Here is a 26,591-nt window from a genome sequence, read left to right as displayed (position 1 = left end):
AAAAGGAACTGATTTAAATGAAAATTGAAGAACAGGTAAAGCTACTTTGTAGAAATTTTTTTTTTAAATACAACTTTAGGGCAGCTTAGGTGGCGCCTAGAATACCAGCCCTGAAGTCAGGAGGACCTGAGTTCAAATGTGGCCTCAGACACTTCCTAGCTGTGTGACCCTGGGCAAGTCACTTAACCCCAATTGCCTCAGGGGAAAAAAAAAGACCATCTCTTCTTTATCCTCTTAGGTGATTAGATTAGGATCTACTCCTTGAGACTCTCACAGCTTCAGTTTAGATCTATAAAATTGTCTTGTCTAGATGATGCCTCTTTTGAAAAGTCTAATATTTATAATGAATTTGGCTTCTGTAAGAGAAAAGCCTCCTATGAAGACTCTGCAGACTTGCTGATGAAGCCAGGAAAAAATTTTTGTTATCTTGCAAGAATGAATGTCCAAAAGAATAGGTATACCCTGTGCCCATGCATAACTTTTTGTACCCTGTCCCTAAACTCAAGTCCCTTCCCTATTTTCCCATTAGATGAGTACTACAGAGGTTACAACCTATCTTGAATGCCTGATTCCCCCACATGAGCACAAGTTCCCACTCTTCATATCTTCCATTGGCCGCCACCTTTTTTGGATAGTTCCCTATAACCTGTTTGTACATTCCCTGTAATTCTGTAGCACTCAGTTTTCCTTACAGTTCGATTCTCACAGTCTTACATTGCTACTGGAAAAACCATAGCTTTGACTATGCAGACCTTTACTGGCAAGGGAATATCTTTATTATTTAGTATGCTATCCATATATTCTATAGTTTTTGAAAGAGCAAAAGTCATTTAATTTCATAGCTGCATTTTGCTGTCTGCAGTGGTCTTTGAGCCCAAGAATATAAAATCTGACTACTTGCTTCTCTTCTCCTTCCCTGCATGTTCTCTGTCATAGGGATTTACAAGTGGGTTATCACTTAGGGATCCCTTTTCCCCCTTGTACAGAAGCAATATTTTCAACCATATTTTCTAGCTTCTTTCTCCTTAATTTTGTATCTTTCTTTACAATATTTACTGTAAAATTATAACTCTAGAGTTTGAAAGGACCACACAGACCATCTAGTCCAAAGCTCTCCTTTATATAAGAGGACATAGAACCAAGGGGGTAAGTGATTGCTCAATTTTTAGAAGTAATATTTAAACACAAGTCCTAGAAATCTTGCTATTTTCATTGTACCTGCTTGACTTATCTTGCCTTTTATTCTAAACTGTTTTATTTATTTTATTGGACTGTTAAACACCTTTAGTATGTGCTTTGTCCTATAAGCCTAGGAGATTGTTACAGCCCAGACTCAAAAAAACTCTAGTAGTTCCTTATCACCTCCAGAATAAAATACAAAATTTCGGTTTTTCTTAAAAGTCCTCTAAAACCTAGCACCTCCATCTAACTTTTCCATTCTTCCTACACCTTAATTCTTCCTCTTTCCCATTTACCTTTCAACCCAGTGAGTGACACTTGTTATTTCTCAAACAAAACTTCGTTTTTTGGACATTTTTCTTGGACTATCTATAGTGCTTGGAATGTTATCCCTCCTCATTTCTATCGCCTGGCTTCTTTCAAATCCTGGCTAAAATTCTACCTTCTACTGAAAGCTTTTTTAATTCCTCTTATTTCTAATGTTTTCCCTCTGTAAATTATATCCAGTTTTCCTGTTTATGGTTTGTTTGTACATATTTGTTGTCTCCTCATTAGATTGTGAATTTCTTAAGGGCAGAGACTGTCTTCTGCCCTTCTTTGTATCCCTGGTATTTAGCACTGTGTCTAGCACATAATAGGCAGTTATTGATTGGAGATAACAAAAAAGAATCCCTATTTTCAAGAAGCTGACATGGTAGAGAGGGTAAGATGTATGCATAGTTACATGCTAATGAAAATTTAGATAGAAAATAGCAACTGCAGAGAACATGGGGAGTCAAGGAATGCTTCATGAAAGAGGTGCCATTTGAACTGAGCCATGAAGGGAACAATTATGCATATATTCTGAGAGAGTAGGTGAGAGTGCATTTCAAGGTTGGAGAAGCTTTCAGGTTTGTGATACTCACTGAAGGAGAGTTTGTGAATGTAAATGATAACAAAATAAAGGCTTTTAAAAAGGCACATGCTATTCAATGTGGAGGGCCTCAAATACTAGACTAAAGAATTTCTGGTTTTTCTATTATCAAAGGGGAATCACTGAAGATTAAGCTAAGCAGTAGAATGATTAGACTTGTCTTAGGAGAGTTTATTTTGGCACTTGTGTAGAGGATACATTGGAAAAAGGAGAAATTAGAAACAGGAAGACCAGTTAGAAATCTATTACAGTTGTCTAGTACGGCAGTCAAAGGAGGCTCTGGACGAGGGTGGTAATAATGGAAAGGAAGGAATTGATAAAAGAAGTTGGAAGCTGATTAGAGATTAAAGAGAAGGAATTATGTTGGTAGTACCAAGGTAAACTTTGCCTTCAGATGGTAGTATTTTATTATTTTTTTTGTCTACAGTCGGTGGAATCCAAAGTAATACTGTTTAATTGTACTTAGTACTTTAATATCATCTGGAAGGTAAAAAAAAGATTATGTCATCTGCTGCTGCTAAATTCCTTTTTCAATTTGGAATAGTCTAGATATCTCACCCTTAAAGGTAATAATAATAACTACTTTGTACTTTGTCTTGAAAAATGAGAATGGAAATTCACTATTTTTATAGCCAAACATTTGTTCCATAAGATTATACTTTGGGTGGCTTAGTTTACTCTGAAGAACAAACTCAAGAGGTTTGTATGGTTTAGATTTGTTCCGATTATTTTTAAGACCAGTTTTATGTGGATGTAATGCCCTGTAATGTTATTAATGGACTAGTCCTATAATGAGTCAGCTGCTCACTCATATGAGATGAATAAACTCTTTCAGGACTCTAGAGCACCATTCAGTGACTCATAAGGTCAGGCCCTATTGTAATAGGAATTAAATGATTGTTAATAATGAGGCAAGGAGGAGGATCTAAGAAGAAATTAGATTAGGGACCAATGGAAGAAAAAATATAGAGAAACTGGTACAAAAAGGAGATAGGTTAAGGTTAGGAAGATCATGTTTCTATTTCTGTTTTGTTGTAACTGATTTTGTTTCAGAATTTGAAGGTTATGGACTGGAGGCTTTTTTACAAATATGACTGAGTGCCCTGGACAGTTTTTTCAGTGAAGGTTGTTTAAAAGATACTTCTTTCCTAAGTGGTATTCTCAAGTTTCTGGGATATTTCTTTATTAATATGAAGGATAATATTATATAAAGTTTATTTTTAAGCCTGTGCTAAATTATATTTCTCCTCCCTTAACTTCCACTTCAAAGTAAATGATGTATCCTGTATCTCCAAATATGTTTCAAAAAGTGCCATTGTATCATGATCAGCTGCAATTGTGGGGTATCTTAGATAAAGTTTAACTTATATAGATACCATAATATAGATAGGTAATGCTCTATTTCTAGAATATTAAGAGCTCACAGAAATTTCCTATAAAGCCTGTATATTTATTTTGGGAGAATTTAAGCTTAGTACATACAGTCAATAGTCAATTTCAGGTTTTTAAAAAAAATTTTTTTTAAAGCTTTTTTTTTATTTTTTATTTTTTATTTTTTATTTTTTTTTACAAAACATATGCATGGATAATTTTTCAACATTGACCCCTGCAAAACTTTGTGTTCCAAATTTTCCCCTCCTTCCCCCCACTCCCTCCCCTGGATGGTAGGTAATCCATTATATATATATATATATATATATATATATATATATACATACATACATATACATATTTATACAATTATCTTGCTGCACAAGAAAAATCTGATTGAGAAAGAAAAAAAAAACTGAGAAAGAAAACAAAACACAAGCAAACAACAACAGAAAGAATAAAAATGCTATGTTGTGTTCCACACTCAGTCCCCACAGTCCTCTCTCTGGGTGTAGATGGCTCTGTTCATCACAAGATCATTGGAACTGGCCAGAATCATCTTATTGTTGGACAGAGCCATGTCCATCAGAATTGGTCATCATATAATCTTGTTGCCGTGTACAGTGATCTGGTTCTGCTCATTTCATTTAGCATCAGTTCATGTAAGTCTTCCCAGGCCTCTCTAAAATCATTCAGGTTTTTTAAAATCAGTGCTTAAAGGAGAAAAACATTTGAAGTTCAAATTTTGTCAGCTAATCAGAGGATATCCTTTTTTTTTTCTTTCTTTTCTTTCTTCCTTTCTTTTCTTTTTTTTTTTTGGAGGCAGTTGGGGGTTAAGTAACTTGACCAGGGTCACACAGCTAGGAAGTATTATGTGTCTGAGACCAGATTTGAACTCAGGTCCTCCTGACTTCAGGGCCAGTGCTCTATCTTCTGCTTTTATCTAGCTGCCCCCATTACTTAAATTTGTCTCCTAAGTCATAAGAAAACCTCTAGAATGTGTATTTAACCATAAGTTCAAATAAAATAATTTGAAGAAAAAAATACTAAGGGATAGCTAGATGGTGCAGTATAATCTAACACTTCATAGCTGTGTGATCCTGGGCAAGTTACTTAACCCCAATTGTCTTCCCCCCCCAAAAAAAAAGAAAGAAAGAAAAGAAAACAATTTAGTATTGGTCACAAAAAAATTCAGTATAAGCAAACCTTTGCCTCCTAGAAAGCAGTGGTTATTAAAAAATAAAACATAACTCTAATTACCTGGTGAAGGAGATTAAAGAACTTGTATAATTTGGTTTATTTATGAGGCAGTTGGGATTAAGAGACTTGCCCAGGATCACACAGCTAGTAAATGTCTGAGATTGAATTTGAACTCAGGTCCTCCTGAATCCAGGGCCAGTGCTCTATCCACTGTGCAATTTAGCTGCCCTAGAAGTTAAAAAAACTCTAGATTTGGCCTTTGGCTTTATTATATGCAAAAGAATTCATAGTATAGAGAATGACATCCTATATAGTGTATTCTTGTCACCATCTTTAAGTTATAGCTAGTGAAATGATAAACTTCTAAAGTTCCAGACCATTTCTTCCACATGTGGAAAATCTTCACAATTCTCTAGCAATAAAAGCCTGTATTTCAAAGATAAACATTGGAATTTTTTTTAAATAAATGAAGACAAGCTGTGACCTAGTACAAAAAGGATTTTTTAAAACTTAAATCATTTTCAAGGGGGCAGTGATATCAGGTAACAATTTGACTCTTAGGCATACACACATTCCAAGTGAAGAGTCGGGTATGCTCAAAAAATTTCTTTGTAGCATATTTCACCTTATATAATACTGATACTATTTTCCCCAAACTCCCACCCCCTCAATCTACTCCATGCCCTTTTCCTTCTAGAGAATCATGAACATTTCTATATACAAAGAAGACTAGAAAGAAGCTTGTATTTGAAACCATTAATTTGTAAGTTTAATATTTAAAAATCCATATTAAGTTTAATGTAATAGTACCATTGCCCTGTTTGTATTACATTTTATTTTTATTTGTGTTTTTTAAAAAATGTTTCATTGATGCTCTTCTCTCTCATTCTTTTTACATCAGTCTTTACTTTTCCTGGAACACTTTCTAAGTGTTCCCTTTCCATATAAAAACTTTATAACAAGTCTAGTCAAGCAAAAACAAATTGTTCTATTTGTTGTGTCTGAAAAAGTGCCCCTTTCTTTCTCTATAATCTTAGCACCATTTTCCATACTTCATTATTTATCTGTAGTTGGTTTTTATACTGGCAACAGTTAAGTCTTTGAAAATTGTTTTCATTAACAGGGATGAGATCATTAATGATCTGACTTGGTACTATGAACTCTTTTAAATCATAGGTTCATATATATCTTAACATATATGAACTCTGAAGTTCTTTTTAAATCCTTGCCCAGGGATAAGGAACTGGGCATGTAATTTCAACGGTATCAGTAAATTCCAGACAAGGAAATATTTTGTATACAAATTTAGGTTTGTACTTTAAAATTTCATTGCCTTACCTAAAATCTTGATAATTCATATCAATATATTAATTCAATATCAACAGGAGCAGGACATGATTCCCTATCTTCTTGGTTTTGAGGCAAGCTTTGTTATCCTATGCTGTCTTTCTTTGTCTAGAGCAGTTATATTCCATTATATTCATAAGCCTTAATTTGTTCAGCCATTCCTCAATTTATTGGAACTCAGCTTTTGTTTCTTGTCGTTTGTTATAATGAAAAGTGTTCCATCTTAACTTTTTATTCATGTGGCTTCTTTACTTCTTTTCTTTGTTCTTTTCGGGGTATATGCCTAATAATGATATCATATACTGATTCAAAAAGGATGTACAATTCAGTGATGTTTGGGCTATAGTTCTAAGTTGTTTTTTGTTTTGTTTTGTTTTGTTTTGCTTTTTTAGAATAGCTAGGTAGTTCAATTCACAATTCCACCAAGAGTTTCAGAATCAACTCCCTCCAACAGTTGTTTTCCATTTTTGTCATTTTCGACCATTTGTTTGGTCTGAGGTGGAACTTGAGTTATTTTAATTTGTATTTCGCTTACTGTTTGGAGCATCCCTTATAATAGGTTATAACTTGATTTCTTCTCATGGGAACTACTTGTTCATTTTCTTTTTATCATTTATATTTTAAAATTTGTTTGGAAACAGGAGTAGGATGTTATAAGACTCCAAGTGTAAAGGGCTGCAATGCACTTGGATAATGGAGCACGTGAGACTAATGGCCAATTGGACAGTTCTCTATTAACTTGTTTGAAGGTTGACTCTCCCCAGCTGTTCTGTGCTGACTTGATTGGTGGGACAAAGAGGGGAAGTGACGTGTGTGGGAGGAGTAGGAGGAGGAAGAGGAAATTGAGACACTCACGCTCTTTCTCTCGTGGAGTTGGAGCAAGGAAGGTGTGTGGGGAGATTGCTAGATTTAACCCCCTGACCTTGACCGTAAATGATCAAGAATAAAGACGTTTAGTGATTCTGACTACGGCTGATTTCTGGGAAGAGAGATTTCCAGCATCCAAGTTTACATTAAAATTGGAGTGCTTATGTGACACTTTCACAAATTGGGATAGTGTAGCAGCTACAAGAAGTGTTTCACAGTTTTGTCTTATAGGATGTGTGTTCCCTCCTCTTGCGGCATTCCAGGATAGTGATTGATGGAGAGCAATAGATTATTTGTTACCTCTGCTTCCAGATATATATTTTGGAATTTTTGAACAAGTAATTTGTTGAGGGAGATGAAATTATGGGATTCAAACATTTTCTTATTTACTCAGTTATCTAAAAGGGAGATGAGAGATTTTATTTGTTATGTCAGGTTAGGCTCATGATATATATATATTCATAAAGCAATGGAAGTGATAAAGAATATTATATGTTCTTGGGAGATAATATGATGTTGTAGAAGGAATACTGGGTTTTGAAATATTCTCATCCCTCCCCTCTTATAGCTGGGAAAATCAGAACTCTGAGAGGTCTATTAATTTGTCTAGTGTCACTACTGGCAAGTTGTTCAGTTAAGACTCTGGAGGTCTTCTAACTCCAGGACTGGGGCCATTTCTGCTAACACACTGTACTTTAACATATAATTGCCTAATGGAACATTTCAATTAGGGAAATAGAACTTGGCTTGACATCTTGTCAGGAGCATTAATCAAAGTGATTATTTACACTTTTTTTCTGTGTTCTCCTTCTCAACTCTTATGTAACCAGCCACATGTACTGCTGTACAGTAAGCTACTGGCTGGATTAGAGGCATTATTTGTGGTCTTGGAAAACAATCTTTGGAGAAATACAGAATTGACATAATCACCTCATTTTGTCAACACTTCCTGTTGCTACTTCTAGACCATCATTCAAAAAGGTTTCTCAGCAGTTTGTCACATGAGTATTAAATCTTAATCAGCACATAATTTGGTCAACAATAGGGTCTTATTGAAAAAGTGTCTGTGTCCTAAACTATGGAAAAGCACTTGGAAAATGCTTGAACAGACCAAACCTCATTCTTGACTTAGATCATTACATTTTTTTGTGCTCCCTGCCCACTACTTCACACTTTGTATCCTAATGACTGTAGTCTGCTCTTCACCATCATATTCTTGCATTTTTTCATTTCCTGAACTCAACTAGATTATTAATATTTGAAATTATCAATCTACCCTTGTCTCTAGCCTTTGCTAACCTATCCCTTGGCCTGAAAATGGACTTGATTTTCTTCTCTGCCTATTAAAAAGCTTCTTCATCCCCCCCCCCCCCCAAGGCTCAACTTTAGTGCCACTGCCTCCTAAGGTCTCTTCAAATGAGAAACTCTCTTCCTAAATTTCACACGTTGGGGTATACTTCTTTGTGGTAGACATGATTTTGCCCCCTTTTCCCTCCATCATTAGATTGTAATTTCCTTGAGGAAATAATCTACATCTTATTTTGTTGGAGTCCAGCTCCAGTGAATACTGAGAGTAGGAATCAGTGTGAATAACCATGAACCAGGCAGAAAAATTTGCTTTGCAATTTTCGTTTATTAATCTGAGAGCCAGAGTTTATATACTCTTTTAAGTTAGGGTTGCATTAACACCAGCTACCTCCAGATGGCACTATGCACATTCCAGGGTTAATGTATAGACCATACTTTGACATTTCACTTCTACCTTAACTAGCAATAACAAGGTGTCTATCATAACAAGGTCATAAATAACAGTAACTACTAATAACAAGTATTTGTCAAAACAGAGTTGTAAATGGCATAGTGGTGCTGCTTTGCTCCTGTCATGTGCATTCTCCACCAAGATTATCTTAAGTTTATTTTGAGTAAGTCTTTCATTATTAAGGGAGGTAGTGAGCTAATGCTTGGTATTGTTTGCCCTTACAGAGAATAGGTCACAAGTAATACCTGAATTGTACTTTCCCTGTACATAGACTTATTCAATACTGATCCTCAAAATTATTTCATCTTTATATCCTTGGTTTTTTGCACAAACTAAATAAGTATTTAACTTGCAAGAACAATGAGGGAACCATCATATGTAAAATTATGTCTACAATTAAAAATGGGGGAGAAAAATTATTTTTACTTTTATTATGGTTTTTTGGGGGGGTCATACTTAATTCAATTGGTGAAGTAAACGCTTTAAGGAGAAAATGTCCACTTGTAGTGCAAACCAGGCCAAATAGTTGATTTTTGTATTGCATGAGTTCTAGTTCCTTTCCCAATCCGGTGATTCTCCTTTTTGTATAGTACAGCTTGTTGACTTAGTACTGTGTATATAGTCTTCAATAAATATTTAATGATTTTAAAAATAAAAAATGGTGCTGCATGTTCATTATACAATTTCAGAAATTGAAGAGACTCTATGGAGGGATTGATTGACTGCTGAACTTTAATTGAGAAGATCCAAGTTCAAATCTTACCTGGATAATACATGATTCAGATTTTCATGTCATTTCCCAGCAGACTTTATGCTATGCCTTCTCTACCCAGCTTTAACTCTGCTCCTGGGTCACTCTCCTCTAATAGATGAGCTTTTGGAGAAGGTTAGGCCTCCATGTTTCTGTTTACCCTACTGCAAAGCTTGCAGCCTTCTCCCTATTCCCTTTTCCAACTCCCCTTTTTATGTTTCTATTCATTTCTATGTTGTCTTTTCTCTATCAGAAGGAAGCTACTATAGGGTAAATACTGCCTTGCTTGGATTTGCATTCCTAATGCTTAGCTGATATGTGGGAAGTGCTTATTAAATGTTTTATTTATCTAATTCTGCCTCCATTTCATTACCTATAAAATGATAGCATTGAACTGGATATTTTCTTATTCTGCTACATAGCATAAAATGTATATGATTTTTCAGTACACATCCCTCATATTTATATGCACAATTTTTATTCTCCCCCCCCCCCCAACCCAAGGTTAGGTTTCTAATTCTCCAGATTTTATTCCAGATTTTGCTTCTATGACCTTAGAAAGAATCATTTATGGTTTCAAATTGACCTTTCAGTTTGTTAGATCAGGTAAACGAGAGCACAAAAGCAAAATAAATTAATTAAAAAGCTAAAATAAAGAGTAAGTACTGAAATAAACTAAATTTAAAACATGTTAAATGAAGAAATTACATTAAGCAACAGGTGGTGGAAAGAAGGAACTATAAAGTTAGGGACTTTGTCAGTAATCTTTTGAAATAAAAATTGCAGAAATGGAGGTTCTATTGCATCAAAGCAATAGTAACCTTGGTATTTTTGGTTTTGTTTTGTAATGAGGTTCAAAACACAATAAGAATAGAGGGCAATGATTCTGAAAGTTGCCACTGAATGTTAGAGGGTGAAAAAAAAAGGCACAGATGACTTACTTTAACACTTTGCTAAGAAATGGAAAATGAAAAATCATATAATGACATAGATGTCCCTTAACAATTAGAAAAATGCACAGCCTCCAAAAAGCAAAGATTTCTGGTTAACTTGTTTTATGTTTTTGTCTCCTGTCTTGGTGTTTATTGCCTTTATGACTTTGGGAAAGTTAACTTTGAGCCCTCAGTTTCTCCATCTCTAAAATGAAAGGGTCTTTGAGGTCTCTTCTAGAGCTAAATCTTTTATGTGATAAACATTTTTTTTTTTAATGAGGAAATGGCACCCTGCGCAAAAATCACAGTGCAAAAAGGAAAGCTACTATATAATTTATACCCTTTGACCCATTCAATATAAATATACACTACAGGGAAGTCAGTGCCAGGAAGAAACAACAAAAATGTTTCTTGTGACACTATTTGGAATAGGAAAAAAGACTATAAGTAAACTACATAGCTAATAGTTGAGTAGTAGCTGAATGAAAGATTTTATGATGTAATAAAATATTATGAATTTGTAGAAACATGGGAGAATTTGCAGGTTTTGATGTGGAGTGAAGGAAGAACCAATAGAAAAAAATATATACATGACTACAGCATTGTAAACAAAGACAACAAAAGCACCAAAATGCAGGGCATCTTAGGGAGAATAGTGAGAGGTTATTGGACCTGATTTCATGCAAAAACTCCCTCTATCAATGCTCTCTGCCTCTTATATTAGTTATAGTAATTGAGAGTTCTGTAAAATACTGAGATATTACATGACGTCTCCAAGGTCTCTCATCCATATGTATCAGACATGGGACTTGAACCTGTGTCTTCTTGACTCTGAGGCCAGATTGCTATCTACCAGATATTGTACCACTTTCCAACTTTAACTTTCAAATAGGTGGTGTCCTCTCGTATTAGAAAATGAGATCCTTTAGAGCAATGATTTTTCTGGTTTATTTATATTGTTCTTCATTCGTGAAAAAGACCATGGCATCAGAAAGGAGATGCCATGACTTGCAAGTGAATTGAAATAAGGGAGAGCTGTGCAAAGTCAGTAGCCTCGCTTTCTCCTTCAAAGCCATCTGGACCACCCTATACCCCTTTCTTGCCAGAGTGTAATTTTGTATTTCTCTGTAAGCTATTTTTAGCAACTATAAGAATGCCTTATGTTGCTTTGAATTTACCAAAGCATTAGCAGTCTACTGATGCTACTGGGTTCTACTATATGAAATCTGAGCTGAAGAGAGAAGTGATTGGAAACTTTCTCAGCTGGTATTCTAGGTAGGGCTTTGGGGCATCTTTCAAAGGGGGAAGAAAGGAAGTAAGAGGGAAGAGCAGCTCCTCAACACTGAGAAACTCAGAAAAAATATTAACAGTGGACCAAGACCTTTGCAATTCCTGGTCTATTGGTAATGGCAGACATTCTAGAAAGGTTTTTAAAATGAAGGAACAGGGAAAGGTTTTTAAAATTTTCAGTAACATTTTCATTTTCTTCCTTCTCCATAGGTAGGAATGACAAGAAAAACAAAGCTCATCACAAATGTATAGTCTGAAAAACAAAATTCCTGATTTAAATATGCCCCTCCACCCAAAAAAAGTAGGGGAGGAGAAGAACATATGCTTCTGTATGCATTTTTGAGTCTTTATAGTAAAGTGCATAGTATGTTTTTCATCATGTGTCTTTAGGAATTGTGGTAGGTCTTTGAGTTTTTCAGTGTTAACCATCCTTATGGTATTATTGATATTGTATATATTGCTCTCCTGGTTTTGTTCATTTTGCTCTGTTTCAGTTCATACTAGCATTCCCAAATTTTTTTTGAAACTATCTCTTTTATCATGCCTTACAACATAATAGTATTCTATTGCATTCATATCAAAATGATCTATTTTGTGATCAATAATGATCTCTAATTCTTCTTTGGTCACAAATTCCTTCCTCCTTCACAGGTTTGAGAGGTAAACTATCCTATGTTCTTCTAATTTATTTATAATTTCATTCTTTATGTCTAGACCACGAAGCCATTTTGATCTTATCTCGGTATACGGTGATAAGTGTGGGTCAATGCCTACTTTCTTTTTTTCTTTTTTCCTTTTTTTTTTTTTTATTATTATAGCTTTTTATTTACAAAACATATGCATGAGTAATTTTTTAACACTGACCCTTGCAAAACCTTCTGTTCCACATTTTACCCTCCTTCCCCCCACCCCCTCCCCTAGATGGCAGGTATTCCAATACATGTTAAAATATATGTTAAATCCAATATATGTATTCATATCCATACAGTTATCTTGCTGCACAAAAAAAAAATTGGATCTAAAAAGAAAAAAAAAAAACCTGAGAAGGAAAACAAAAATGCAAACAAGATTGAAAATGCTATGTTGTGGTCCCCACTCTGTTCCCACAGTCCTCTTCCTGGGTTTGGATGACTTTCTTCATTACTGAACAATTGAAACTGGTCTGAATCAATTCATTGTTGAAGAGAGCCACATCCATCAGAATTGATCATCTGAGAGCACTTGATATTTTTCCAATTATTTGGATCTGACTTTATTTGTGTGGAAAGCGTTTGGTAGTTTTGCTCATGTAATTCCTGACTTTACCTGGGCAGATAGATTCCCAAATTTTATACTACTGACAGTTATTTTAAATGGAATTTCTCTTTGTATCTCTTGCTGTTGCATTTTGTTAGTGATGTATGAAAATGCTGATGATTAAGTGGATTTATTTTGTATCCTGTAACTTTGCCGAAGTTGTGGATTATTTCTAATAGCATTTTAGTTGATTCACTGTGTTCTCTAGGTATACCATCATATCATCTGCAAGAGTTATAATTTGGTTTCCTCATTACCTATTCTAATTCCTTTAATCTCTTTTTCATCTCTTATTGTCAAAGCTAGGATTTCTAATACAATATTGAATAGTAATGGTGATAGTGGGCAACCTTGTTTCACCCCTGATTTTATTGGGAATGGTTCCAGTTTATCACCATTACATATGATGCTTGCTCATGGTTTTAAATAGATGCTACTAACTGTTTTAAGGAAAAGTCCATTTATTACTATACTCTCTAGTGTTTTTAATAGGAATTGGTGTTAGATTTTTATCAGATGCTTTTTCTGAATCTATTGAAATAATCATATGGTTTTTGTTAATTTGGTTATTGATAGTCAAATATGCAAATAAGTTTTCCTAATATTGAATTAGCCCTGCATTCCTGGTATAAATCTTATTTATTATTTAGTTATGGTGTATTATTCTGGGGATGATTTTTCTGTAATCTCTTTGGTAATATTTTATTTGAGATTTTTTACATCAGTATTCATTAGGGAGATTAGCCTATAATTTTCTTTGTTTTCATCCTACCTGGTTTAGGCATCAGTATCATCTGTGTCATAAAAGGAATTTGGTAGAAGTCCTTCGTTCCCTATTTTTTCAAATAGCTTATATAGTATTGGAGTCAGTTGTTTTTTAAATGTTTGGTAGAATTCACATGTAAATCCATCTGGTCCTGGGGATTTTTTCTTAGGGAGTTGATTACTAGCTTGTTCTATTTCTTTTTCTAAAATGGGATTATTTAAGAAATTTACTTCCTCCTCTGTTAATCTGAGCAATCTATATTTTTGCAGGTATTCCTCCATTTCACTTAGGTTATCAAATTTATTGGCATAAAGTTGGGCAAAGTAACTCCTAATTATTGCTCTAATTTCCTCTTCATTGATGGAAAGTTCTCCTTTTTTATTTTTAAGACTAACAATTTGATTTTCCTCTTTCCTTTTTCTAATCAAATTTAATAAAGGTTTATTTTTTTATTTTTTTTTCATAAAATCAACTCAGTTTTATTTATTCAAGTTTTTTTTTTTTTTAACTTTCAATTTTATTAATCTCTCCTTTTATTTTTAGAATTTCAAGTTTGGTATTTGGTTGGGGATTTTAAATTTGTTCCTTGTTTTAGTTTTTTTAGTTGCAAGCCCAATTCCTTTATATTCTCTTTCTCTTTTTCCTGCAAGTAAGCATCTGGAGATATAAAATTTTCCCTTATTACCGCTTTGGCTACATCTCACAAATTTTGATATGTTATCTCATTATTGTAATTCTCTTGGATTAATTTATTAATTGTGTCTATGATGTGCTGTTTCACCCATTCATTCTTTAGGATGAGATTACTTATTTTCCAATTACTTTTTGGTCTATTTTTCCCTGACTTTTTATTGAATATAATTTTTATTGCATCATGAGCTGAAAAAAAAATGCATTTACTATTTCTGCCTTTCTGCATTTGATTTTGAGGTCTTTATGTCCTAAATTTGTGGTCTGTTTTTGTATAGGTTTCATGAACTATTTGAAAAGAACATGTACTCCTCTCTGTATCAATTCAATTTTCTCCAAAGATCTATCATACCTAACTTTTCTCGTATTCTATTTACCTCTTTAACTAATTTCTTATTTATTTTATCTAGTTCTGAGAGAGCAAACACTATTATAGTTTTGCTGTCTATTTCTTCTTGCAGCTCTCATAACTTCTCCTTTAGGAATTTCCATGCTATACCACTTGGTACATATGTATTTAGTATTGATATTGCTTCATCATCTATGGTACCTTTTAGCAAGATATAGTTTCTTATATCTTTTAATTAGATCAATTTTTGCTTTTGCTTGACCTGAGATCAGGATGGCTACCCCTGCTTTTTTTTTTTTTTTTTTTAAACTTCACCTGATAGATTCTGCTCCAGCCTTTTATACCTTTACTCTGTCTGTATCACTCTGCTTTAAATTAATTTCTTGTAATCAACATATTGTAGGATTCTGGCTTTTAATCCTGTCTATCTGCTTCCACTTTATTGGGATAGTTTATCTCATTCACATTTACTGTTAAAACTAGAAATTCTGTATTTCCTGCATCTTATCCCCAGATTATATTTTTCTCTTTCCTTTTCACCTTTCCCTCCTCCCCAGTACTTAACTTATGAGCACCCCCTTGCCTCAAGCAGCCCTTCCCCTTTAGAGTCCCTCCCTCTTTCTTCTACCTTTCCCCTCCCACTTTTCAATAAGGTGAGAGAAGTTTCTCTGTAAACCAAATATGTCTAATATTTTCTCTTTGAGCCAAATCTGATGAGAGTAAGATTCACACAATGTTCATCCCCCTCCCTTCTTTCCCTCATATACAATAGTTTTCCTTTGCTCCTTTGTAAGATGTAATTTCTCTTATTTTATCTTTACTTTTCCCTTTTTCTGGTATAATCCCCTTTCCACCTCTAGTTTCTTTTTTATATTATAATAGTAAAATCAAATTGTACATGCACTCTCTATGTATACCCATAACAGAAATACAGTTCTCAAGACTTCTTTTTAAACCTTTCTATGCTTTTCTTGAGTACTATATTTGGAGGTCAGATTTTTTGTTTAGTTCTGGTGTTTTCATCAGAAATGAATGGAATTCACCTGTTTCATTCCCTGGAAGAAAATGCTCAGTTTATTGGGGTAGTTTATTCTTGACTGAATTCCAAATTCCTTTGCCTTTCAGAATATCAGATTCCAGGCCCTTCAGTCCTTTAAGGTGGAAGCTGCTAGATGGCAAGTAACCCTTATTGTAGCTCCTCAATATTTTAATTGTTTTTTTTTTTTTTTTCCCCCTGAGGCTGGGGTTAAGTGACTTGCCCAGGGTCACACAGCTAGGAAGTATTAAGTGTCTGAGACCAGATTTGAACTTGGGTCCTGAGTTCAGGGCTGGTGCTCTATTCACTGAGCCACCTAGCTGCCCCTATTTTTTCCTTGGTACTGAAATTTAGCCACAATATTCCTTGGAGTTAATTTTGGGGTCTCTTTTAAGAGGTGTTTGGTGAATTCTTTTAGTGTCTATTTTCCCTTCTGATTCTATGACATTAGGGCAATTCTCTTTGATGATTTCCTGAAAAATAGTGCTAAGGCTCTTTTTTTCATCATGGTTTTCAGGGAGTCCAGTAATCCTCAGATTGTCTCTCCTAGATCCATTTTCCCGGTCAGTTGTTTCCCCAAGTAGGTATTTTACATTTTTTTCTATTTAAAATTTTTTTTTTTGGTTTTGCTTGACTGATTTTTGATGTCTCATAGTCATTCATTTCCATTTGCTCAGTTCTGATTTTTAGTGAATTTTTTTTTCATTTACTAATTTTACTTCTTTTTGTATTTGTCCAATTGAGTTTTTAAATGAGTTGTTTTGTTCAGTGAAATTTTTTTCCATTTCACAAATTCTGTTTTTTAAGTTGTTTTCTTTTTCCATTTTGTCAAATCTAACTTTTAATGAGTTATATGCCTTTTCAAAATTTGCAAATTTTCTTTCCTTTCCCCATTTTTCTTCTAGCTCTCTTTTTAGACTTTTAAGTTCTTCTAGGAGAGCCTTGTGTGATGAGGACCAAGTTATATCACCTTTTGAGGCTTCCTCTGGAGATGATCTGCTTTTAGTAGTTTAGCCTCCTCAGGGTTTGAAATCTGTTCTTCCTTTTCACCAAGAAGACTTTTTGCTTTTTTTTTTTTTTTTTTTTTTTAAAGGATCTGCTTTTAGGGCAAGGGAAATTTTCCAAGTTTCCTCTAAAAGCAGCGACGCAGCTGTGACTGTACTGGAAAGTGCACACTTACTCCCAGTGTTGGGTGAGCATGGCCAAGTCCCTTGAGACTGGCATTTTGGAGTTCATCATTTACCTTTTGTGTTTGTGTTGGGTGTTTTATAACTTCTCTGCTGATCTAGTGGCTTGCAATCAGGGCAGAGTGGCCAACACTGGTGTAGATTTCTCTTTGTAGATTCTCTGCAGTGCAGAGTCTGCACCACACCAAGGGTGCCCAGGTCTGCACAGCCTGCGATGGCATCAGAGCTCTCCTCCTCCTTCATATCTGACCAAAACAGCGGTCTTTTTTCTGGCAATCTTTGATTATCTTTGAAATCATCTTCTGCTGGTAATTTGCAGCACTCCCAATATTCGTAGATTCTGCTAGTCCAGCACAATTTCAGAGCCTGAATTTGCTAATTATTTGAGAGTCATGGGAGATCAGAAAGAAGTGTGTGCCCTTTCAGCTATATAGTCTCCACCCCCTTCCATTGTGTCTTGGAAATCTGTCCAAGTTCATGGAAGTTTTTCCATGTTGCTGTCTTATCTTTCTCATCCTCTTATAGTTCCCCCCCCCCTTTTTTTTTGTCTTCAGTCTTTTCCAACATCAGGGTCTTTTCCTATGAGTCCTGTCTTATCATGTAGCCAAAGTTTTTCAGCTCTAACTTCAGTATTTGGTCTTCCACTGAATACCCTGAAATAATTTCTTAAATATTGACTGATTTGATCACCTGCTGCCCAAGGGCCTCTCAAAAGTCTTCCCTAGTCCCATAATTTGAAATTATGTTTCTTTGACACTCAGCTTTCCTTAGAGTCCCATTCTCACACTCATACTTTGCTAATGAAAAACCATACCTTTGACTATATTCTCTTTGCTAGTTTAGTAGTTTAGTCTCCTCAGGGTTTGAAATCTGTTCTTCCTTTCACCAAAAAGACTTTTTACTTTTTTTTTTTTTTAAAGGATCTGCTTTTAGGGCAAGGGAAATTCTGGTTTTCTAATATGCTATGCTGTGCAGAATTGTCATAACTTTCCAAGGAGCAAGAATCTTTTAATTTCATTAAATTGCTGGGTGCTGTGATCTTTGAACCTTAATAAAATATGATACTCCTGCTCCTTCTTCTCCTTCTGTTTGCCAGAAAGTGATGAGTGTATATATATATATATATATATATGTGTGTGTGTGTGTGTGTGTGTGTGTGTGTGTGTGTGTGTGTGTGTGTGTGTATATATGTGTGTATATATATATATATATATATATCTAACATATATATATCTAATATATCTAAGATGTTTTGATGTTAAGCTTTGTCAGCTTTTATGTTTTTCTCTTTAACTCTCAAGAGGCTTCTTAATTTCTTTTTCTGCCATCCTCAGAGTATTGTTGTCTTCATATTTGAGATAGAGAAATAAAGTATTTATTAAGTACTTACTATATGCTAGCTACCGGAGCATTTTCTGTTGTGTTTGACATTTTGTGACTCCATTTGGGTTTTTCTTGACCAATTATACTGGAGTGGTTTGCCATTTCCTACTCCAGCTTATTTTATAGATGAAGCATTTAAGACAAGGTTAAGTGACTTGCTCAGGGTCATGTAACTAGTAAGTGTCTGTTGCCAGATTTGAATTGGAGTCTTCCTGACTCCAGGCTCTGCCTCTTCACCTAATTGCCAGTTAAATTCTAATTAGAGAAGACTGCACTTAAAAAATAGAAAGGGAGATGGGGTAGGGGAGGTATTGTGATGAATTAATATTTTTGAGCAGTAGTTAAGAAAGTCCACTGAGGCAGGATTAGAACTTGAAATGAAGTGAATGTGGTCTAGGTATCTAGTGATAATGGGACTCATCCATCAAGAAGATTGATGCTCCCACAAAGGGGGATTATCTCCCAGTGAAAAGGCTGTTGAGAAGGAGCTAGGATGTCTGGAGAGTGAGGAATAGATGTGGGAGTAGTTGTCTGTCTTTTAGAAACATTACATTCATAAGTATCTCATTTTATTCTCCAGAATTATTAATATTGCTACTTAGGATCATTCACTTTGGAGAACTCCCAACTATAGAGTTTAGGACTACTTATTTTCTCCTAAATTTTGTCTTCTCTGCCTCTATATTTAATTTTAACATGCTTGTCTTAATATGCTAACTGCATATTATTTTATTTTACCTATTTTTAAAAGTTGAAAATAAACATAAAAAACCCCCAACTACCCAAGGCAAGGCTTTTTATAAAAGTCATTTCTTTTTTGAAATTATTAGTATTCAACATAATAGCAATATTGTATGATGATCAGCTTGAAAGACAGCAATTTTCAGCAATATAGTGATCCAAGAAAATTCATGATGAAAAATGTTATCCACATCCCAGAGAAAGAACTAATGGAATCTGAATTTTCTTTTTTCCCTCCCTTTTGTCCTGTTTCTTCTTTTACAACTTGATTAATAGGGAAATGTTTACATGATTGGACATTTACAACTTATATCAAATTGCTTACCATCTCAGTGCAGGGAGAGGTGATGAGGGAGGAAGGGAGAAAGAAAATTTGGAACTCATTTTTAAAAAATGACTTAACTTGTCTTTACATGTATTTTGGAAAAAACAAAATATTAAAAAGGGAAAGTATTAGAAGTCAGTTCAGTCCATATAACATTTCTTAATATGAATGCTTCAAAAGAGCCAATTCTTTTTTTCAAAATAGAATATTGATTAAATAATAATAAATTTGAATTCATTCCTTTTCTGAATGACTAAAAGAGGAATTAGCATAGTCGCCAGAGTAATTGCATAAAGAAGGAAGAACTCAGAATTGTACAATACAATACAATTCTGAGTATTTGATTTTTGAAGATAAGAAGTGGAGTGGGGAAACTGACGTGGCAGAACTGTGTTGCAGGAAGATCACGTCAGCTGCATGATGGACAATGAACTAACTGCAGGAGGGACAGATTCAAGGCAAAGATCCAGAAAGCTATTGCATGAAATATGAAGTGATGAAGGCAGTCTATCAGGATGTGAGAATGGCATCTACACTTGGGAGATCCTGTAAAAGTAGAATTAGTATGGCTTGAAGCCCACTGAATATGTGGAGTGAGTGTGAGAGGAATAGAGGATGACATCAAAGTTCTATACAGGGGAAAATGCCATTAGATTTGTTATTAAGAGATCATTGATAGTTCTGGTGAGATCATAAAATACTCCCTTGGAGATGATTTCTGAATTGCAGGGGTTTGAGAAGTTTTGAGGTTAAGAAAAAATATCTAAGTCTCCATCTTATTCATGTGATCCAGTAAAATAATCCTATATAAAATAGGAGTTTGATTTAATAGCAATTCTGTAAATTAATCTCTGTAGTGTTGCCATTTAAGTAAATCATTATATTGTCAAAAATAGAGATAATTTAGCTTCCTTTCTATTTTTCTGTACTTATTACTTTAACTTGGTTTTTGCTAGAATTTTGCACTATCTAATACTATCTGAGATTATAGCCCCATTACTTACCCTCTTCTTATTGGAAAATCTAATGTTTTGCCATTAGAAATAAATGTTACTTCTTAGTCTTAGAAAGACATTTTTGATTGCTTTAAGGAAAAATTCCTCATCCTTTTAAATGTTTTTATTGTAAATGATTTCAATATTTTGACTTAAGGCCTTCTGTATCTTAATCTATTCATGTAATTTTGATTATTAATATGATTCATTGTAATAGCTTAGTTTTTATATTGAACCATCTTTGGATTCCTGATCGCAATGAAATTAAAAAAATAAAACCAAAAAACTAAAGTAAAATCTTGATTTTAACACTGCATTTGAATTTAATATGAATACCTTCTGGCATTTTCTTGTCAACACCTCTTCAGTCATAATTATTAATTTTAGCTATACTGGTCTAAAAATATTTGTAGCAGGCACTGATAGCACTTTATTCTAAAAAGAGATATGAGGTGATAATTTTAAATTAGTTTTATTTGAATTAGAGGTTAATTTTTATTTTTGAACATTAATATCTTTTTTTATATATCTTATATATTTCTGAACATATCCCTTTACCCTTTCTTGTCTTTTTTTTGAAACAAGCATTAAAAAAGGATGGGGGAACCAGTTAATCAAAACCAAGCTAGTTGGTTTGTTTAGCAAAATTAAGTCACATAGACATGTAACATTTTTTTTTTTTAAATAGCTTTTTATTTTCAAAACATACCCATGGGTAATTTTTTAACCCTGACACACCTGCAAAACCTTCTGTTCCAAATTTTTCCCTTCTTCCCCCCACTCCCTCTCCTAAATGGCAGGTATTCCACAATACATGTTAAAATATATTTTAAATCCAATATATGTATACATATCCATATAGTTATCTTGCTCTACAAAAATCAGATCTAGAAAAAAAAACCTCAAGAAGGAAAACAAAAATGCAAGCAAACAACAACAGAAAGAGTGAAAATGCTATGTTGTGGTCCATGCTCAGTTCCCACAGTTCTCTTCCTGGGATTATTGATAGAGTATATCTTATGTTTTGGTGATGCAGCCTAGCAAAGTGTAGAATCATTACCAGACTGATTGAATCAAGGCGGATTAATTTTTGTTGTTATTGTTCCCAGCAACTTGTGAAATTTATATAGTAAGACAAAGTGAATTGTGATCTGACTTGGCTAAGCCAGGGCCTACATATGAAATCATAGAACCATAAAGTAAAATATTGAATGCAAAATTAGAAGAGGCAGAATTTGGGTAACTAGGTGGTACAGTGGATGGGTAATACCTAAATTCACATCTGGCTGTATCACTCTGGGCAAGTAACTTCACCCTCTTTATTTCTGTTTCCATATCTGTAAAGTGAGTTAGAGAAGGACATGGCAAAACTGGTCTGATAAGAAAACCCAAATTGGGCTCATCCAGATGAAGTTAAAACTGAAATGACTAAACAACAAAATTAATTAATACTTGTTTTGCAAAACAAACAGAACAACCTTATAAGAGACACCAACAAAAACATTTTCTATAATGAAATTCCTCACCATCATCACCACTAACTTTTTGACCTTAATTTCTTTTTTTCTTCATTTCTTCCTTCCTCCTCAGGATTATTATAAAGAAAAGAAAAGAAAACGAGAAAGGAAACTCTTAAGTATACACAATATTTTCCTATGTTATTCCTTATTCATTTTGATTTGAGAGTTGAGAAAATTGAAGGTATGAGATAAATTGGTCATAGTTAAGCAGTTTCCATTTCTAAAATATAGTTAAAAACAGTTGAAATTGCTTTTTCATAAAGCAAAAAATTCAGTGGATTTCCATTTTGGATTATTAACACTTGAAATAATTTTCTTTATTGTAGATCATCTTTAAAATCTGAAGAAGCCATCAGTAAAAGCACAGAAATTTTTTTGAATGTTTAAAGTTTGCCTAAGATCCTAAAGAGCTGAAATGGGGGCTATTTTTCTTCAGTAAGTACCTAATATTTTTATTATTTTGCTTATTTTATCTTTTTTTCCCTTTATAGTTGACATTTAAAGTAGGAGAAAAGGACAAACATTGGTTATTTTTTAGTTGTTTTCATCTTTTAAAAAATTTATATCTTTATTCTTCATTTTTAAAAATATTGATACACTGGAAATACTCAGATAATAGGCTATATGGTATTCAATAAATAAGTATTCAATAAAAATAAGTTAACCTTTTAACTTCTTAGAATAAATATTTTAATTTTTTATGTTATTAGAGTATATATAATACATTTAAAATTACTGATTTAATTACATAAGCATTCTGCTTAAGGTTCCGGAGATAGAAAGACAAAGTGAAATATTCCCTGCCCACAAGTAACTTATATGTTGTAAACAGATAAATAAATACAAGATATATACAAAATAAACATTAAAGTAGTTTCCTGGAAGTGGAAGCACCAACAATGGGGTCACCAGGAAGGACTTCATGTAGAAGGCAGGCCTTGTGCGTGGAGGTTGCAAAAGGGCAGAGGTCAAGGGTTAGGTTTCTAGGCATATTATTTTGCAGGGGCACCTGGAATTATAATGTTCTGTAATAGGAATAATAATTGGCTATTAATAAGCCACTTGGGGTAGAATGTAGAAGGCCTAAGGTAGAGTTCCAAGAGATCAGTCTTAAAAAGTTAGATTGAAACTATTGTAGAAGGTTTAAATTGGCAGCGTAATATTGGGGCTAGCTTTCTGGAGGATAGACACCAGGAGAATGGATAAGAATAGAGTCCAAAGTCTTTATTGTCTCTTAAACAGCCTGTGTCTATCGTAGTCTGACACAGTCTCCTCCAGCAGTCTGCCACTCTGCCAGTCTGACTTTCTGTCCTCAGTTCTTATTACAGTTATGTTATTACAGCATACTGAATATGTGTGAACTAGAGAACTATTACATCACCATGCTAAGTGCTAAGTATATGTAAACTAGATAACCATTGTCTCATCAATTCCTTTGAGTTAACACTTTGTTTCAAATATACTTCTCCAGAGTTCTGGTTCTCCACAGAAGAGAGAGAGCAATCAATATTTTATCTTAAAGATAGATTGCTGCTGAATCTTCCTGGGTAAAGGAATAATATAGTCAGACTTGTGCACTAGGAATTTGGCATCTGAGAAAATTTAAGTGGAGAAGGGGAGATATTGCAGTCAAGGAGACTGATTAGGAGGCAAGAAGTAAATAGAATAGGTGTAAATCTTGTAGAACTAAATTAAGTACTAAGTACATGTACGGAACTAGAGAACTATTAATCACCATGCTCAACTAGATAACCATTGTCTTTTCAATTCCACTTACTTAACACCTTGTAAGAATCCTTGTTTTAAGTACAGATTTCTGGCCTATAAGAGAAGAATACTGGTGTCTTCAACAGAAATTGGGGAAGTGGCAAAATGAGATGAGAGGGAAAAAGGGAAAGATAGTAAATTCCATTTTAGGCACATTTAATTTGAGAGAAAGAGAGCTTAAAGGCAGATGATGATAATAAGGCTGAAGAGCAAGTACCAATAAATCATTATATAAAACAATTGTGATAAATATTCAACAGAGGAAAAAAAAATTTAAAAAGAATATTCAACAGAGATGATTTACTGGTAATACAAAGATCTTTATGCTGGGCTTTCCAGGATTTGGCAGGTTTGAGTTGTGGCTATCCCACGTATCACTTGAACCAGAAGATGAACCACAGATACTTCACCTGTAAAGTGGATGAGTGCTTTTCTAAAACATAGCTGTATCTTAGTTATTAATAATGTCAGTAATACAAATATTATAATAGGGTATCAGTCATAAAATGTGTTTCAGTGTCACTGGAGAGCTCTTTTTGTTGTGAAAATTCAAGAAATCAGGGCAGCTAGGTGGTGCAGTGGATAGAGCACCAGTCCTGAATTCAGGAGGACCCGAGTTCAAATCTGGTCTCAGACACTCAACACTTCCTAGCTGTGTGACCCTGGGCAAGTCACTTAACCCCAGCCTCGGGGGGGGGGGGGGGAAGAAAATTTGAGAAATTGATTTTATATTATTGCTTAGAAAAAAGGCTAGTTTAGTAAATAGAACTAGTTTTTCAGAAAAGAGTTTTGGTTCCTTAAGGACTTCTCAAGTACCCACTTAATTTCTTGATTAAGATTTCAAATCCCTGTTCCATTTAATATGGGATAGGTGATTTTAACTTGCAAAATAAGATATATTGTCAACTGATGGCCTCATTTAGTAATAGATTCCTCTATAAAACAGTGAGACATTTTTTCATTTTTAATATTTTAGTTTTCCTCAATTATGTAAATATAATTTGTCTTTTTTTTTTTTTTTTTTAAAGTTTTGGGTTCCAAATTCTCTTCCCTTTTCTCTCCTTTCCTCCTTTTTGAAACCTGATTTGATACATGTACACAATCATATTAATTATTTCCACAAGAATCAGAACAAAGGAAAAAACCACGAAGAAAAAAAAGTGAAAACAATATGCTTTGATATGCATTCAGACTGTATAGTTTTTCTTCTGGATATGCAAAATATTTTTCATCATGAGTCTTTTGGAATTACCTTGGATCACTGTATTTCTGAAAAGAAATAAGTCTAATAGTTGATCGTTGCACTATGTTGCTGTACTGTATACAGTGTTTTCCTGGTTCTGCTCACTTCACTCAGCAGCATTTCATATAAGTCTTTCCAGGCTTTTCTGAAATCATTATGCTCATGATTTCTTATAGCACAATAGTATTTTATTAATGTAATAAATACTAATGTAGCATATCACAGTTTGTTGAGCCATTCCCCAATTGTGTATACCCCCTAAATGCTCAATTCTTTGCCACTAAAAAAAAAGAGCTGCTAAAAATATTTTTGTACATGTGTGTTCTCCTTTTTATGATTTATTTGTGATATAGACTTATTAGGGGTATTGCTGGACCAGAGAGTTTGCACAGAGTTATGACCTTTTGTTCATAATTCCAAAGTGCTTTCCAGAATAGTTGTATCAATTCACAAACTACCAACATTATATTAGCTTTCTAATTTTCCTACATCTTCTCCAACATTTGTCATTTTCCATTTCTGTCATTTTAATCAATTTGATAGGTGTGAAGTTCTACCTCAAAGTTGTTTGTTTTGCATTTCTCTAATTAATAATGATTTAGAGCATTTTTTCATATACCTATAGATAGCTTTAATTTCTTCATCTGAAAACTGCTAAATCAATTAATCTTTAGATGAGGGCAGTTTTATTTTGCAAACAACACATCCCCTAAATATCAGAATTTATATATATCAAAACAAGTGTTATCATTTAAAGTTGCATCTTGGGTGTTTCTATGTTTATTAAAATATATTTGGAGTACTTCTTTTGGGATTCTCCTTAGCGCCAACATGTCAACCATATGTACAGTTTAGTGTTTTATTTTGTAATTATACCCTTGGTCATATTTCCCTGCCATCCCTCCCAACTTCCTTCTTGTAGGACAAGAGCATTTTTTCAAGTGTTGGATCTCTCAGGGCACACTTTGCTCAGGGTATCCATCTCCCTTCACAGACCATCTCTCTTCACCCATATGAGCTTTCATTAATGAAACCCACGCCTGCCACCAAGTAAGGTGTTTTTTCTTTATCCCCACCTCACCCTTTTCAAACATTTCCCTTTTTTACTTCTCTCCAGTAAGTTTTCTTTCTGCTATCATAGGAGCTAACCTTCCCATCAATGCTTGCTTTTCATTTGAATTTGGGGTCATCACACATTCCTTTCTGACCTCCTTTGTTGTCCCCCTTTCGTGTACCTTCCCATAGCAGATATTATTTGTCAAATGATTTTTGACATTTTTAAGTTTCTGTTTTAAAGGTATTTTATTTTTAAAAATCATTGGATATTTAGAAAGTGAAGATTTTAGTTCTTGAAAAATTCTTTTATTCCACAAGTAGTTTAATATTTGTATGTAAATTATGTTCCAAAATTATGGATTATATTATGGTGGGGAAAGGAGGTTGTGTGGACTAATCTGTTTATCAAAATTAAGATAAATAATTTATAATATATTTAAGGACATTTGTACTTAACAATACCAAAAGAAAACATCCTCCAATTGTTGACTTAAATTATTAACTAGAAAACAATGTGATGTGATTAAGAATTTTAGCAATGTTTAGGACATGGTTCTTGATCTTCCTCTCCAAACTTTTTATTGTAATATATTTCTTAAAGATATCTTTTGTAAAGGATAGTTTAATA

The 26,591-nt window shown here is 33.9% G+C and overlaps 1 protein-coding gene across 2 annotated transcripts in view; it reads left to right on the top strand.

The window, feature by feature from the left end:
* PIK3CB (phosphatidylinositol-4,5-bisphosphate 3-kinase catalytic subunit beta) overlaps positions 1–26,591 on the top strand; it is a 167,849-nt gene that overhangs the window by 30,111 nt on the left and 111,147 nt on the right. Inside the window, exon 2 of one of the 2 annotated variants that reach the window (XM_074301652.1) lies at positions 22,224–22,332. The exons of the other annotated variant lie outside the window; for it this stretch is intronic. The gene's annotated coding sequence lies outside the window, so the exon portion shown is untranslated. The remainder of the gene's footprint in view (positions 1–22,223; positions 22,333–26,591) is intronic. 2 annotated transcript variants of the gene reach the window in all.

The sequence above is a fragment of the Sminthopsis crassicaudata genome, chromosome 3, assembly GCF_048593235.1.
Source record: "Sminthopsis crassicaudata isolate SCR6 chromosome 3, ASM4859323v1, whole genome shotgun sequence".
In the NCBI taxonomy this organism is placed as follows: Eukaryota; Metazoa; Chordata; class Mammalia; order Dasyuromorphia; family Dasyuridae; genus Sminthopsis; species Sminthopsis crassicaudata.
This window is presented reverse-complemented; position numbering and strand designations above follow the sequence as displayed.